The sequence below is a fragment of the Theropithecus gelada genome, chromosome X (assembly GCF_003255815.1).
Source record: "Theropithecus gelada isolate Dixy chromosome X, Tgel_1.0, whole genome shotgun sequence".
NCBI lineage: Eukaryota > Metazoa > Chordata > Mammalia > Primates > Cercopithecidae > Theropithecus > Theropithecus gelada.
The window spans coordinates 53224461-53239953 of NC_037689.1; the positions used below are offsets into that span (position 1 = coordinate 53224461).

Sequence of the window (15493 nt, forward strand, 5' to 3'; positions counted from 1 at the left end):
TCCCATTACTCTTTCTTCTACATATCCAGATCTCATATCCATGATACCTGTATTTCATTTCAGCTTAAGGTATATCCAGTGCCTGACTAATATATCATAACTTCCTTCTTCCCATTACTTTCGGAGTGTTTTTTCTTTAAACTCAGTACGCTATACACCACTACACCTCTTCCTATATTTACTTGGGCCTGAATGAAGCATTCACAGCTCTCTTCCATTTCTTGAAGTGTGGTTGCTGGCTATCAGCTCCTGCCACAAAAAGCACAAAACACCTTTGTTCCTCATTCAATTACATGAATAAACCCTGGAGAAATAACTACATATACTTTTCCTTACTTTGGCCCATCTACGTAAATCACCACAGCATCGTATTTCCAGTTGTCAGGGATTGCATGGCAGGCTTTGATACAGTCAAATGCAGTTTTGAATGATATTTGGGTACTCATATGCAGAGCCTATTCATAAACTTTTGGGGGGAAGGGGAGGGAAGGAAAAAGAAATCGCTTAAATTGGAGCATTTCAAGAGAACCAGAAAGTACCGAGGTCTCACACAGAAAGAGAAGTCTGGACAGGCAACAATGTCAAATGGCCTTAGCGTATGTTTTGAATTTTAGGGCTCTGCGCCCTACTAGAGGATTAAAGGATTAGTTGATATAGGTAAGTGACTGGCACCGTTTGGTGCTCAATATGTGGTCGCTTTTGGTATCATGTGCCCCTCAAATTGTCATCTATTAAAAGCAAATCTGTTATTAGCTGATTACAATATAGATGTGGATCCAACTGTAGTTAAGTCAATCAAGCCGAAGACAGACCCTTCCTAGACAGCAAAACCAACACACTACATGTTCTCGCCTATGTTTTAAAACAAGAAAAGAACCATTTAAATTGGTTTGAGAAATGGAATACAATCATAAACCTCCTAAAGACATATGGAAATCACCCAAATTGTACAACTTCAAAGACCATCCCTGTGATATTTACCAGTCACTGATTGAACAGTGAGGGCTACTGAAAACAATTTGCAAGAAAACGTTCACTTGTGAAGTGCTGTTTCACTGTCTTCCAAATACGTTTGTTTCTGTTTGACTTTTCCACAGAGACAATTCACATTTGAGGACTATAACAAGGGCTTATCAGTTGAGGGAATGTAACAGAGTGACATTCAAGTCTTAAAGAGCAAGAAGAGCAAGAGATGTGGTCTCTATGCTTTAAGGGGTTTTAGGAAACCCCATGTCCAAACCAGTTTATGATCTGGAGAAGGGGTAGGCGGGACTGGTACTTTACATGCACAGCACAAGGAGGCTGCAGCTTGCAGCTTCATGGAAAAAGTGTTGCTTGTTCTCAGGCATTTCTCAGCTCGGAAACTGAGTGTATACCAATTCCGTACGTAAGTGCAGAGCCAGGAAAGGTTACCTTCTATTGAGACCACCCTGCATTCAGGCCACCTCTATTTCCAAAGGTCATCCAGACATGATATAAGTACCAGGGAGAAAGGAAGAGAGAAGAGAGGTAGCACACACGTGTGCCCACATGTACCAGGGCTCACACAGGCCCTTACTAGTCACACTGTGTAACAACAATGTCCCATCTCCAGGATATTTGTAAGGACCGTAGCATCTCCTATAGGTCTGCAGAAAAACATTTAGCTGAGCTGATAAGCCTGATCAGACAGAGACAGGGAACCACCATGAAAAGCCACCATCTGGAATGGACTTCAAATTAGAGGAATAGTCAAGAAATAAACTTGTACCAAACACAATTCTAAAAGGGAAGGGAAACAGTGCATACAATTTACAAGAGAATCCCACATGAAGCTGGGGGCTTCATGTAGCTCCCCAGCTCCGAAAGAAATCTCGTGACTGTTGGCATACGTACATTCCTACCTTTTTAAAGACTTTATTTTGAAGGTTAAAATTATGAAAAGGGCTTTAGAAATTATTTTTTTAATGCATCAGTCCTCGGCAAAACTGAAAATCTCCTTTACTGGAAGGAGGAAGAAATTCTAAGCCCCCAATTCCATTGCCCATTTGTGAGTTAAGATACTAGTCCTTGATACGTACTATTCTCCCAATTATCTGTGATTCTGTGGGACTTGAATAACAAAGATAAATGAACTCCTGAAACAATTCCAGAAGCTAACCTTTTTCACCTTCAACACACAAACCTTTTATTTTTAAGCAATGCAAAAGAACTAGAAAAACAGATTTAGATTTCACCTTTACAGTCTTAGTTTCACTTCAATTGCAAACCAGTTCTAAGCAAAAGAAGTGAGCACACGTGGAAAGAAGAAATAAAGGGTGTGACTAATCCTTAACATGAGAAAAATAGTCTTTTAATCATTTAATGCTAAAAATGCTTGGCAACATAGCCAAAAAAACTTCAGATTTTTTGGTAACTATATGATGAACCAAATATTCACTTCACAGCGTGTGAGTATTTGCTACCTGTGATGAATCCAGAGCCCTCCTCGGACACATTTAACCCTTCAAAATAGATAGGAACTATGACTATGGACTGGATGAAATAGCACAAATCTGCATAACTCGTATTTATCTTGTACCTTGAAGGACAAACCAATTTTTTTTGTCTGTGATCAATACCGATTTTACAGCTTCATTTCTTACTCTGTGTCTGCCTTCAAAAACAGTAGAGAATTCTCAATAACTCCACGAGAAGAGTCCACATTTACCTGGAATATGCAGACAATCCAGAAAAACATGGTGTGCTAGGGAGGAGGGAGGAAGGGTGGGTGGCACTGTTTTTGGTAATTGTCTCTTTTCTGCATTTCACTCTCCAATCGGAAATGCTCTCCCCCATATACCATGAACAACCAAAAAGGAAATCCTGAAACCTGTTCACATGTTAACGGGTACATCTTTGTTTGGCCTTTCTGAGAACAATAATGTTCAACATAGATCACAAGTCTGTATGGACATTAACACAGAGATCAGCTTCATAAATAATCCTTAGAACGCTCTTTACATCTTTAAAAAATGTTATTGATTTTGGCCCTGCTGGTTCCAAAGCCTGGCATCAGATATGCCTCTCTGAGCAGTATTTATATGAAGATTTCCCCTCTTCTTCTTTGTACAAACCATGATAATCTCTCCTTTTCCCTTTTATTTGAGGCTGTGATAGGACCCTGATGCAAATTAAAATATAAAATCATCGACTATGACAAAAGACCCCGGCAACATCTACTTGTCAATAATAAGAAATTAAAGCATTACTCTACTGAGCACAAGGCTGACCTAATTTCCTACCGTACAATTTAAATTTTCTCTCACCTTCTTTAGTTTCAAGTAGTGTGCAAGGTTATTATAACTGCCTCAGAGCTGTTCCTGCTGTCAGTGCTGGAATAATCAGACTTATTGGAATTGCTTTTTTAGTTTCTTAAAAACAAACATTAAACACTTACAAAAAGTAACAAATATCTACTGCTGTGGCTGGGAAAATGACAGTTGCCTAATTAAAATAAGATTTCTGCTGCCACCATTGTTATTTGGTACTGAAAATATTCCGAACAGTTGTCCTTTTAAAAAACTATCTGTCCACTACTTCCCAGGGAGAAAACTAATCACTATGCAGCAATATAAAAAGGTAGCGTTCTCTTGCGATTTGCAGAGGATTAGAGTTTGGCTTCATATATAATCTGAAGCCCATTGATCCACACACACAAATGATTTCCCTTTAATCTGAGGATCAGACTCTTTTTCTAGAGGAACCTTGGTATTTGCATGCTGAATTGTTGAACTTGGCTTGCATTGCTGGAATACTGGCAGGGTGTGGATGGTAAAATATATTTTAAAGTTTCTGCTACCGTGGGGCAGGGGTTTGGAGGGGTGAGCGTCAATATAAGCATCAGAAATCCATTCTAGTTCCAATTTATTGTTCCCTGGGATATTTACCATTTTATACTGTTTGGCTAAAGCCAGGGCAAAGATGATTGCCTCGGTGGCTGTTCCAGCTGTTACTTGTCTTCCGTTCTATTTGCTTTTCAAGGTTTAACTCCCACCCACCCTCAACTTTGGCCAAAGCAATTTCTTTTCAGGGTCGCGTCCAATCGGAGATCAAACAATGATGACTGAAACCAATTCCACGGTGTTCAAGGGTCAGAGGACTTTCATACAACCGTGTTGCTTCATTCGCTCCTCTCGCTTCTGCAACAGCAAACGTCTCCTCCAAAGAGGGGCTTGGGTAAAAGGCAATAAAAAATCTAGGCAAAAAAAGAAAGGTTGATTGGGGGTGGGGGGTGACAAGGAGAGGTGACAGGGATAAAGCAGAGGACCAAAGAGTTTATTGCCCAAGGAAAAATGTAGATTTCACTTAAAGACGCCACTTAAAAGTTCACCACTTAAATCGGATGGATTTTTTTCATGATGTAAAAACAGTTTATAATATTATGCCTCCCTCAAGCAACTAAACCCCCTAAATTTAAAGCTTCAAACTTAACTTCAAATTTGACCCAGCAAAGTGTTCTGCCCGTTTTATTGCCGTGCACGGATTGGGAGTGACAAACTTTGCTTGAAGATGAGCACAGACACCTGGAGAAATGCGAGAGAACACCCTAGAAATGACTCCACACCCAATCCCAAAGGGCGGGGGGCGGGGAAAAAAGCCCAAACAAAAATCCCCCCTGAAATCCTTGACTTCTGGGCTTTAGTTGTTTGTTCTTTCTTTCCTGATTTCTGCAGGTCTTGGGGCACGGAATGAGCACGGTAGAAAATGCAGCGAGGGAAATGTCAGTTGGAATCCTCGGAAGAAATCAGGCAGAAAGTTGACCTTTTGGCACTTGCAGTGCAATGGAAGGTAGCGCCGCGTGCGCCCCTTCCTTCGGCGAGTAAGAGCGACGATTTAGGAACAGCCAGCCTTGCTCACGTCCACACTGGCAGCCTGGAAAGGAGCGAAAAGCTCCCCCCGGCCCCAATCCCCGCGTGAGGAACGCGTTATCCCCTCTGGGGACGGGGAGAAATCAGCTTTTTCTCTCCCAGCCCGTCCCAAAGCCGAGGGAAGAGGTTCCCCCACTAGCCCGGCGGCTGGGGAGAAACCCCGGGGGCGCACCTGCAGCCGCGCCGCGGGAACCCGCGGGAGAGGTTCCTAGACGCCCAGCCGCCCGGCGCCCCGGGTCCAGTCGCCGCGCCTGTCTAAGTTTTGACCGCCTCAGCTTGCCCCCTGCTCGCGCCACAAGTGCACGGATTGCGGCGATGAGACGGGGCCGGGGCCTCGATCCACTTACCCTTTGAGCTGTTCCCTCATGGCTGCAAGGGCTCCGCGGTCGAGGGTGGGTACGAGTGGAGGAGTGAGCTTCCCAGAGCCGCCGGGCTCCCCGAAAGTGGAGCGCCGCCGCCGCCGCCGCCGCCCAAGCTCACAGCTGAAAGCACTGCGGAGGAGCCGGCGCGGGCGGGCCGGGGAGGGGGCGCTGCGGGCAGACGGGGCGGGGCCGTGTCGGGCTCCGCCCCCACCTAGGGACCTGGGAACCCGGACACCCAGAGACTGGGCAGTTGGGGCTTTCAAAACGGAAAGGAAAAAGAAAAGAGAAAAAAAGAAAGAAAGAAAGAAAGAAAGAGGATGGGGATTTAAGGTAGACCCAGGAACCTGTAAGCCACACACCGCTCTGCTAACACCTCCTTAAAGCCTCTAGCAAGACTACTTGTTGCCTAAATAAATGACCCAGGTGCAAATGACCTCATCCCAGATAATTAAGAGTGTGGGCTTGGAGTTTTCTTTTTTAAAAACGAAAGAAAAAAATTATATACATAATTCTCACTCTCCCTTCCTCCTCAGTTGAAGTTTAAAGTGGCCGGCGATAAGGACGTGAAGCTAAAAGGGATTGTTAAAAAGACTTTGTATTTGGATTTGTGACATAGCAGCGGATCTCAAAATGTAGTCCCTGGGAATAGCAGTATCAGTATCACCTGCGAACTTCTTAGAAATGAAAATTCCCTGGGCCCGGCCCAGACCTATTGAACCAGAAACTCTGAGCATACTAATGTTTGAGAATCACTGGTATGGACTCTCTAAATTAAGACATTACCACCAGTGGTGTTGCACGGTTTGGTCCTTTAGTATTCTTTTAGGAAAATCTAGAAGGAACTCGTTTCCAATAGAATATTTTATTGGAAAAGTTACAGGACCTGAACAGTTCAAATAATTCCTATTTTAGAGTTTGCAATATGATGATAGAAGTTAACTACACACAATTATTTCAAGCTTGGAAATATTCAAAAGAAGAAGAAAGCCTTCATTAGCACAAGAATTTTCTGCAAACTTCACATAATACCTTAGATTAGCATCCAAAGAGTATCTTACGATAAACTGTTAGTGATATTTTCATTGTCCTTCTTTGTCCATTTATTTTGTTGGCTTGCTTTTCTTTTTATTTTCTTTCAAACATTTGCTTTCCACTCTCCTGTCTGATTGATTCATTCCACTTCAGTCTACAGTTTAAATGTGGTCCCCTTTTAAAAATTTATTTCTTATGGGATGGGGGTCTCACTGTGTTGCCCAGGCTGGTCTCCCAACTCCTGGGCTCAAGCCATCCTCTCACTTCAGCCTCCAAGTGCCTGCGATGACAGGTGCACGCCACCATGTCCGGCTTCTTTTTAAATAATCCTTTTCTGCTCAACATTTTTTCCCCTAGAATGTTTTAGGTGGAAGGACACCCATTTTGCTTTATCGAATGCTACAGCATGGCAAAAGAGGCAAAAATAAAGTATGTGGATAAAAGCAAAAGGGAAAGCCAGGATTCTTTATTACCTTTAACAAACCAAATAACAAGGTAAATGTTATCACTAAAGATATGTGCATGTAAGTATGATCGGTATTGCTATTTTTAAGCAAATATGGCACTTCTTCTGGCATTCTGGCTCATACACTGAGATTTCTTAGTGTTGCCCTTTAGCAATTTTTAGCTAGTGAGTTGTGGAGGCAGCTGCTATTACGGTCTGAGGGGGGCACACTAAGATTTGCTTTGGCTGAAGTTGTCCCTTGGTCTAAGAGTATATTCTAGGTCTGCTCTTATCTTTGGGGAAGAGGGATTAGTGTCCTGTAATGAGGAAGTGGTGCCCTTTGCAGTAAATCAGAGACAGCAATCTCTGTGTCAGTGTGGCAAATCACTTAACTATGTTTATTTCAACTAAAAGACACAAGCCTCAGAGCATGGACATTTGTAAATATTACAAATCGATAAACTAAGGATTTGTAACACCTGGATAGTAAGACATTTGTCACTCTCTTTCTTTCCTGTTTTTTTTTTTGTTGTTGTTCGTTTATTTTACACTTTTAAATTACCTGCTCAAAATTCAGGAGTTCTGACATGCTTCTCTATAAATGCTTAAGTCTCTTTTCTCAGTGTCCAATTAGGAAACTACTAAGAATAATCTGTTGACAAGAAAAAAGAATGGAATAAGAAATCACTATTCAGACTTTTTTAAAAAAATTGACAGATGGCAATCCTCAAAAATACATCTTTAAATTCTTTTTTAGACTGGAGTTATAGGCACTTGAAGACTTGTTCCCAAATCTTGATGTCATATTATAATTAAATACTGAAAGCATTATTAAGAAATGACGCGGGCATCACAGAGACTGTTTGGTTGTCAATTGCAGTCAGATTATGAATTGTGCTTATTAGAGGAAAGCATTTGGAAAAGAACATAACTGATATACCTTTGTGTCATATGTAAATTATGTAGTGATGCCATGTATGATAATATATTAATTGCTCATTTATAGTAGATGTTTCTTCTTCTCCTCCTTCTTCTGATTATTATTATTATTACTGTTTTGTTATGAACCACGGACATGAAAAGAGCCTGCAGCTCTGCTACCAGAACAAACTCCAGCTAAAATTTTGACTTCAGAATCAGCCATGACCTGCTCATTCCCAGTACCACTGTCTAGAATGGTGCAAGGATTGGAACTGGGGAGTCCAGCTCCAAGACTCATGCGCTTAGCTATTCTGCTATGCTGCCGTGAAGAGACATGGCTTCTTTTCCTGTGGGAAAGGTCTGTGTTTTTTCTAGTGTGCTCATAGACAATCTCACTGATGGCTCAGAGCAGAGAAGAGTCCCATAGCTCAAACTCTGGGCTTTGAACCACTTAAACTTTGAGAGTATCTTTAGAAAATAAGGGCATCTCTGACCTAAGGGACTGTGCAGGATATTTCCCCATTATCCCCTCCATCTCTATTCTTTGTCCTTCTCCATTCTGCTCTGTGCGCCAGGAGGTTGGGACCTCTGTGGGGACATCAATCAGGCTTTCCTGCTATTTGGCTTCCTTTTGCTTTCAGCCAATTGGGAGGCAGTGATGAAAGGCCTATAGAAGGAGAGGAAAGGACAGGAGGAGAGTGATGTTTGGGTATTTATTCTTCAGGTTCCCTCCTACTGATCTCGGGCCTGGGAGCTGCTGAGTTCCTTGACCTGCAGCTCAAGTCTTGTTGGCCAGTCCTTTCCCACAGCAACAGCATTCCACTGGTTACGCAAACCATTCCTCCCTTTACCCCTTTGGGCAAATGTTTACCATTCTTTGTTTTTTTTTTTTTTTTTTTCTCCTAGCCTGCCTAGAGCCTTGTAAATAGCCTTTTCATTATACTCTCTTCAAGTGTTGCATTTGAATGTACCATCTGTTTCTCCCAGGACCCTGACCAAACTGAGACCCATCCAGCCAAAGCCACCCTCTGGGGCAATAGACTGGATGCTGAGTGGGGACTACGATAGAGGAGAAGGTCAGAGCCCCCCACACTGGGGCTAAAAAGCAGACGAGACTCAGTCATTGGATAAATATTCATAAAAACCTCCACTGTAGGCCCACAAAGAGTTTCTGGCTTTTGAGGGTAAAGGCAAATCAACAATTATGAATGGTGACAACAGCAGGTGTGAGGGTAAAAAGGATGCAACCAGCTTGTTCTTTACAAGAGCTTCAATGGTCTGCTTGATCTTTTGGAGAGAACATCAAGATAAGGGTTAGAAAAGAGAAATGGGCAAACTGGAAAGGGCTTAGTGTGACAATCTGGAGTTTGACTTGTATCCTGAAAGGTATGAGGGAGCTTTTTAAGGAAGAAAGAATTAAAGCATGAGTGTGGCTCTGCCAGGTTTGTCTTTTAGAAAAATCACTCAGGCAATGGTGTGGGGACTTGATCAGAAGACAGAGTCTGGAATTCAGACATCAGGTACAAGGAGATTGCAGTATGAGGAGGATCTGAATTATGGCAGTGGCAGAGGAGGTGGAGAAATGTTACAATAATGTTCCAACTACAGGAGTCTTGACTGACTGGATGTATGAATGGAAGAGAAGGAAGAAGTAAAGCAATAGTCCTCAAGCTTGGCCACCCTTTGGAATCACTCAGGGGTTGTTAATAAATTTAGATGTTTGGGTCTCACCACCCTGAGATTCTAATTTAATTGGTCTTGGACATTAGGATTTCTAAGACTCTCGAAGTGATTCTAATATGCAGTGAAGGTTAAGGACCATTGTCCTTGAGTGACAACCAAGATTGGATGAGTAGCATTCTCCAAGCTAGGAATTTCAGGAGGAGGTGGCAGAAGAGGGTTAGGAAAGAGATGATGAATCCAGTCTTGAACATAATGAATTGGAGGTGGTGATGTAAAAGTGCAGGTATCCAAGAGACAGCTGGACATCTGAGTCTGGAGCTCAGAGGGAAGATGTCTGAATTGGAGCTATGGATTTGCAGTGTACTGTTGGAAGGGTCTTGGGTTCAAATGAGCCCATCTAGTGGAGGGTGTGAAGGGCCAACAGCTGAAGCTAGGCTGTTCCTACCTTCCACGAACACATCTTTTTCCTTTCTGGGTTGCATGTGGTTTCAATGTTGGCCTGATGTTAGCTGTGTAAAAATGAGGAGTAGCATAGGAAAGGACAAAGACAAGGAATGGTTTGAACTGGGTACTTGCCTGGAGGGATGGTCCCAAGAGACTTCACCAACTCCTAGGGTTCAGCTTCTCTCTAGCTCTAAGAATCTCTGTCTATATTGCCTTGTGCTCCCTAAGTTTAAGTATAACCTGCATCACTTTATAAAAATTCATTTAGAGTATAGGTATCACTTCAATTAAGTAGAATACATATTCTATAGTAAAATGTCAACATTTGGGTGTACAATAAAGATGTAAGAATTCCATGTTCCTCTTTGCATAGTACAAGTACTAACCATGAACAGTGATTCAGACATCTAACAAATGGGTTGGCTTATGGTGAATCATTGCTGGTTAGGGCAATACTATAGCATACTAATTGAAATATATATAACAATCCCCCTAGATCAATCTGAAACCAACATCTTGTGGATGTAAGAATATCCAGCCAGTTCACATTAACCAGCAAATGAAGAGGCCTCTACCTTCAGACACAGAGCACTTCACACCCACACAAAAGCCTATTTTTCCAGGCCCTGTCTCTTTAGGGAGGCAGAGTAAGCCAGGCTGAGGAAAGTTCTCTCTGAGCCAGCTGCCATCTAAACCAGAGATTTCACCAGACAGGTTCCAGATAATGTCGAGCTCTGCTTCACTCTCACGCAGTTTTCTTTTAATAAGATTTCTCAAAGCTTCACAGAGCCACCTATATCAAGCCGAAATCTAAAAAGATGTGAATTTTAGCATCTTCACTAAAATAAAGCCATACTTCATTAACCTCACAGGCCGACTGTTGCTTCATGGGAAAGAATTTGGAGTACCTATTAGCCTGCCAGCTCTAGCGATAACCCATGTGTGTGACCCACACCACCTCCTGCTAAAAATGGATCACTGGTTAAGGTGGTTCAAGTATATCTGACTACAGCATTCCTGGTCTACCTTAACAACAGCTCAAACTTGTAACTATTTGTCTGCCTCTCCCCACCGATTGTGCCAAATAAGAGGAATTTCAAAACTAGGCAGAAATTCTTACACTCTGCATAATCTCTCTTCCTCTTCAGCTACAAATAAGGCTTTGTATTCGATTAGACTCACAGCAGGTGAAAACCCCAATTAGTGAATTCATTCTGAGGCCTCTTTCTACCTTCCTCCTACACATCACTTTTTTTTTTTTTTTAAATTGGGGAAGTCTGGGTCTCTTCTCCAATCAGCAGTAAATTAACCCTTTGATCTACCCAATCAAACTATTTACTGCATGAAGAATTTTCATTGCAAAATGGGAGAATGTTGAAAGATTCCTCCTTCTTGACTCCATAAGGGAGGTTACAGAAAATTCTATTTTATCAGACTTTATTGTTTTCTTCAAATCCATAAATAGTCTCAGATTTTCTGATCAATCTAGAAATTACAGTTTTTCTTTCTACCTGAAACTCACAATCCCAATATCATCTAACAAAAGATTAATGGACAGTCTACTACAAGAGAGAATTACTTTTTAGTTATGTTCTTATTTTGGTGTATTTGAGGTGAGAAAAATATATTAAATTTTAGGTTAAACAGTATGCTTTGGCCTTAGGAAAGGCACAAAGTCTATATTTCATACTTTGTAAATATTTATTTGTCAAAGAAAATTCATCATTGGACAGGGATAGAGGTTTGGTTAAACATTAAAAAAAATCAAGGCAGCTTTAGTTCTTAGAGTGATTTACTTATACTTTGTCAATTGCTTCTCTGGAAACAATTCGCAACCTAGTTTTATTTATGAGCATATGATTAAAAAAGAGCAGCTTTGTCTTTTTTAATTGTTTTAGTCCTGTCACTTTTCTTGAAACAAGTTGTAGCACTTATTCACAAGAAAATACTGAGCATATATCAAGTAGTAATGCAGCTTTTAGAAGTAGTCATCTGTTACTGTCAGAGGTTCATTTCATTTTGAGTCTTTTTAATTAAAATGCAAAGTTCTACATACATGCCTGCCTAAATTACCCCTTTCTGAAATACTCAAATTTCATTAAAAAATGTTAAATGTTAATGTAACCATTATTAATACTGTAGACTTGCTTCTTGAGATTTGGAAAAAAGTAAACAAAGGAATTACCAGTCAATTAAGAGAACAAGGAAGTCATCCTAAGTCGAAACAGATAAGGAAAATGTAATAATCAAATGCTACAGATGAAGACACCAGCGTTTTTTTCTTTTTTCCTGAGATGAATATCTACAAGAATCACACTCTATCAAAAGCAGCTTCCTTAATCTTCAGCAAGCGTAGCTGTGTATTACAGCAAAGGCATGAAGATAGAGGGGCAGAGTGTCCAGACCAATTCTACCCTTTAGAGGCGGGTCACTTAACCACTTGGAAGCTTTTGTTAGTTCATCTATAGAATGAGGATAATACTGCCATTTTGGGGGTCAAGATGACATAATGATTCTGACAGCAATTTGAAGGCTGGGGAATGCTGTGTTCATGCAAAGCAGCCTGTCAGACAGGTATGATTTCTTAAAAGAGAACTCAGTATGTTCAGGAATAGTTAGGTATACAGAACAAAATAAATTCACTTTAACATTGTATTTTAGATTGTCGTGTGAAGGAAAATGAGAGGTCTGAGTTTTAGTAAACTGCTCTTTAGCAGTTTATAAAAGGCACCTTTCCTCTTTTCGTTTTTTACATTTAAGAAGGAACCAAGTAAGAAAAGTAAGATTTTTTTTTTTTGCAAGATAAAGCACTAGCTATAACCTAAGATAGGCATAAAATTCACAGCATTTGCTATCATTCAGTGGGGCTGAGATTAAAATACGAATAGTATTCACGCATGCTAAAAGGGATATCCATGTTCATATTAGCAGACAGCAGAAACCTGGAGTAATCAGAGAGCAAGTGAATATTGATTTGGTGGGGGACATTGAGGGAGAAATGTCCCCTAGCTTGATGGAGAAAGTCTCCTGGTGGCAAGCCTTGAACAGCTAGCATGTAGGAATTCCACACAAAGACAGGGATCCATAAAAGGGGAAATAAGATAAAATCCAGTTTAACCAATTAATGATCTCCCAATGTCTGAATCTTGTACTCCAACTCTGGCTTTCTTTTGTCAAGGCATATTTTGAAGACGAAAGGAAAATACAGATGCAAGGCACTTTTATTTATCCACAAATTTCCAAGAAATGTTTTTTATGTGCTCTATCTAGACTAAGTTTCTCTATTAAATATTATCCTCTATTAAGTTCTTTAAATAGCTTCAAACATAGTGTATTTATGGAACACTTACATGTCTTTGCTTATCATTTAAACTCTTCTCATTTTTTCTTTATGGTTGGTAAAAACTGGGGAGTGTTTGGAGATTGACATGGAAATATATAAAAATTTCAACATTGTAATCCAGTTTTTTTTTTTTTACTAGTGGGATCCCAAGGAAATATGGCCTTTTCCTTAAGGAGCTTATGATCTAATGAGGGAAGATAGACCCACATATAGTTAAACACAACATCAGACAGATTATAACAATTACAGAAATAGAGAAAAAAAAGCAGCAGAAAGGGAAAGGTGATTAGTTTGACCTCTTGGGATTAGAGAACATGCACTTCAATTAAAAACTAAGTAGGCTTTAATCGCCTAGTTAGTTCTTAAGTCAGGTTTTGTGTGTGTGTATGTGTGTGTTTTCTTTTTGCTAGAATATGAAGAGTTGAAACAAGTTTCTTACATTGACTCTGGGAGCTAATAGCTCATATTAATAATTTACTAAGGTACAGAATTTTATGTTAACATACAGCTGTGTTATGACATCAGTCTATGCTTTTTAGGAACTCAAAAATGTATTGGGCCAATATTGGATTGGATATCATGGGAAGGTTAACTGGCAGAAAATACTACTTTCCCCGTTAGGACATCAAATCATATTCTTGAGTTAGTATCAATAAGACCTTCACGTGGGAACTGAAGTCCTCACAGCTTGACCTACTCTTATCCCTTAGAAACAGGTCGACAAAGAATTGGAAGCCTCTTCGTATATGATGGATAGAGAAGAAAAAATTGGCACCACCTGTACTTTTGAATATCTTTCTTTTTTAAATAGAATTAAATTTGAGGTGGGAAGAAACAGGGGTGGAAAAGAGGAGAGGGATCGGAATGGAAATGTATGCCAAGTAGACGATGACAACAGCCTAGTTAAGAGTGGATGAAAGCCTGAACTAAGAAAGGAGCACTGGGAATTTGTGAAGAGGCTGAATTCATGACAGGTTATAGAATAAAATCAATGCTACTTTTGAGCCAATTGAATGTGAGGGCTAGAGGAAAAGGAAAACTGTAGGATTTTTGATAATGGCACTATTAGCTGTGCATTCATGGATTCATATTTGTGTATATACTATGTACATATTTATACTGTGCATTGTTCTGTAAAGGCTTTAGGGCAACTTATAACAATGTAGAACTCTTAAAAATTAATAGATAAAACTCAGCATTGAGGAAATACAAATACCATAAAACTTTAAGAAGAGAGGAAAATTTAGAACACAGATTTGGGATTTTTTTTGTTGTTGTTTTTTGTTTTTTGTTTTGAGATGGAGCCTCACTCTGTCACCCAGGCTGGAGTGCAGTGGCAAGATCTCAGCTCACTGCAACCTCCGCCTCCCAGCTTCAAGCAATTCTCGTGCCTCAGCCTCCCAAGTAGTGGGGATTACAGGTGCCTGCCACTATGCTCAGCTAATTTTTTGTATTTTTAGTAGAGACGGGGGTTTCACCATGTTGGCCAGGCTGGTCTCGAACTCCTGACCTCTAGTGATCAGCCCACCTCGGCCTCCCAAAGTGTAGGGATTACAGGCGTGAGCCACCATGCCTGGCCAGAACACAGATTTGAAGATCACAGTGCTTGATGTGGATATTAAAATTGTGCTATGCATACCCACCAGAATGAGAAAGATAAATAATACAGTGTTAGAAAGGATGTGGAGCACCTAGAACTCTCATGCTCTGTTAGGAGGAGTGCAAATTGGTACAACCACATTGGAAAACTGTTTGGCAGAATGTACAGAAGCTGAACACATACATACCCTATAACCCAGAAATTCTACCCCTTGATATAATCCTCAAAGGAATGCATACATATTATTCATCAAATGGCATGTCTTAGAATGTTTATAACATAATTTTTTCTACCAAATGCCCATCAACAGTAGAATATATAATATATTGCAGGATATTGACACAAGGGGATATTATATAGCAATTAGAATGAACAATCCACAACTTCATACAACAGTATGGATGAATCCAGGTTTACAGAAGTCAGACACAAAAGAGTACATGCTGTGCAATTTCATTTATATAAAGGACAAGAACAGGCCAGAATATTTAATGGTGTTCAAAATCAAGATTGTGGTTACCCTTGGAGAATAGATAACTATCAGAAGGGCACACAAAGGGTCCTCTAAAGGCTGGTAACATTCTGTTTCTTGATTTGGATGCTGGTTAAATGTGTGTGTTCAGATTGTGAAAATTCACTGAACTGTACATTTAAGTTTAAACCATTTTTTTCTAATTTTTAAAAAAATTGACAAAAATTGTATATCTTTATCATGTATAACATGTTTTGAAATAGATATACACTGTGGAATGGCTAAACCAAGCTAAGTAACAT

General features: G+C 40.3%; 1 protein-coding gene across 1 annotated transcript in view; it reads right to left on the reverse strand.

The window, feature by feature from the left end:
- DMD (dystrophin) overlaps positions 1-15493 on the reverse strand; it is a 2044437-nt gene that overhangs the window by 142319 nt on the left and 1886625 nt on the right. The gene's annotated exons all lie outside the window — the stretch shown is intronic.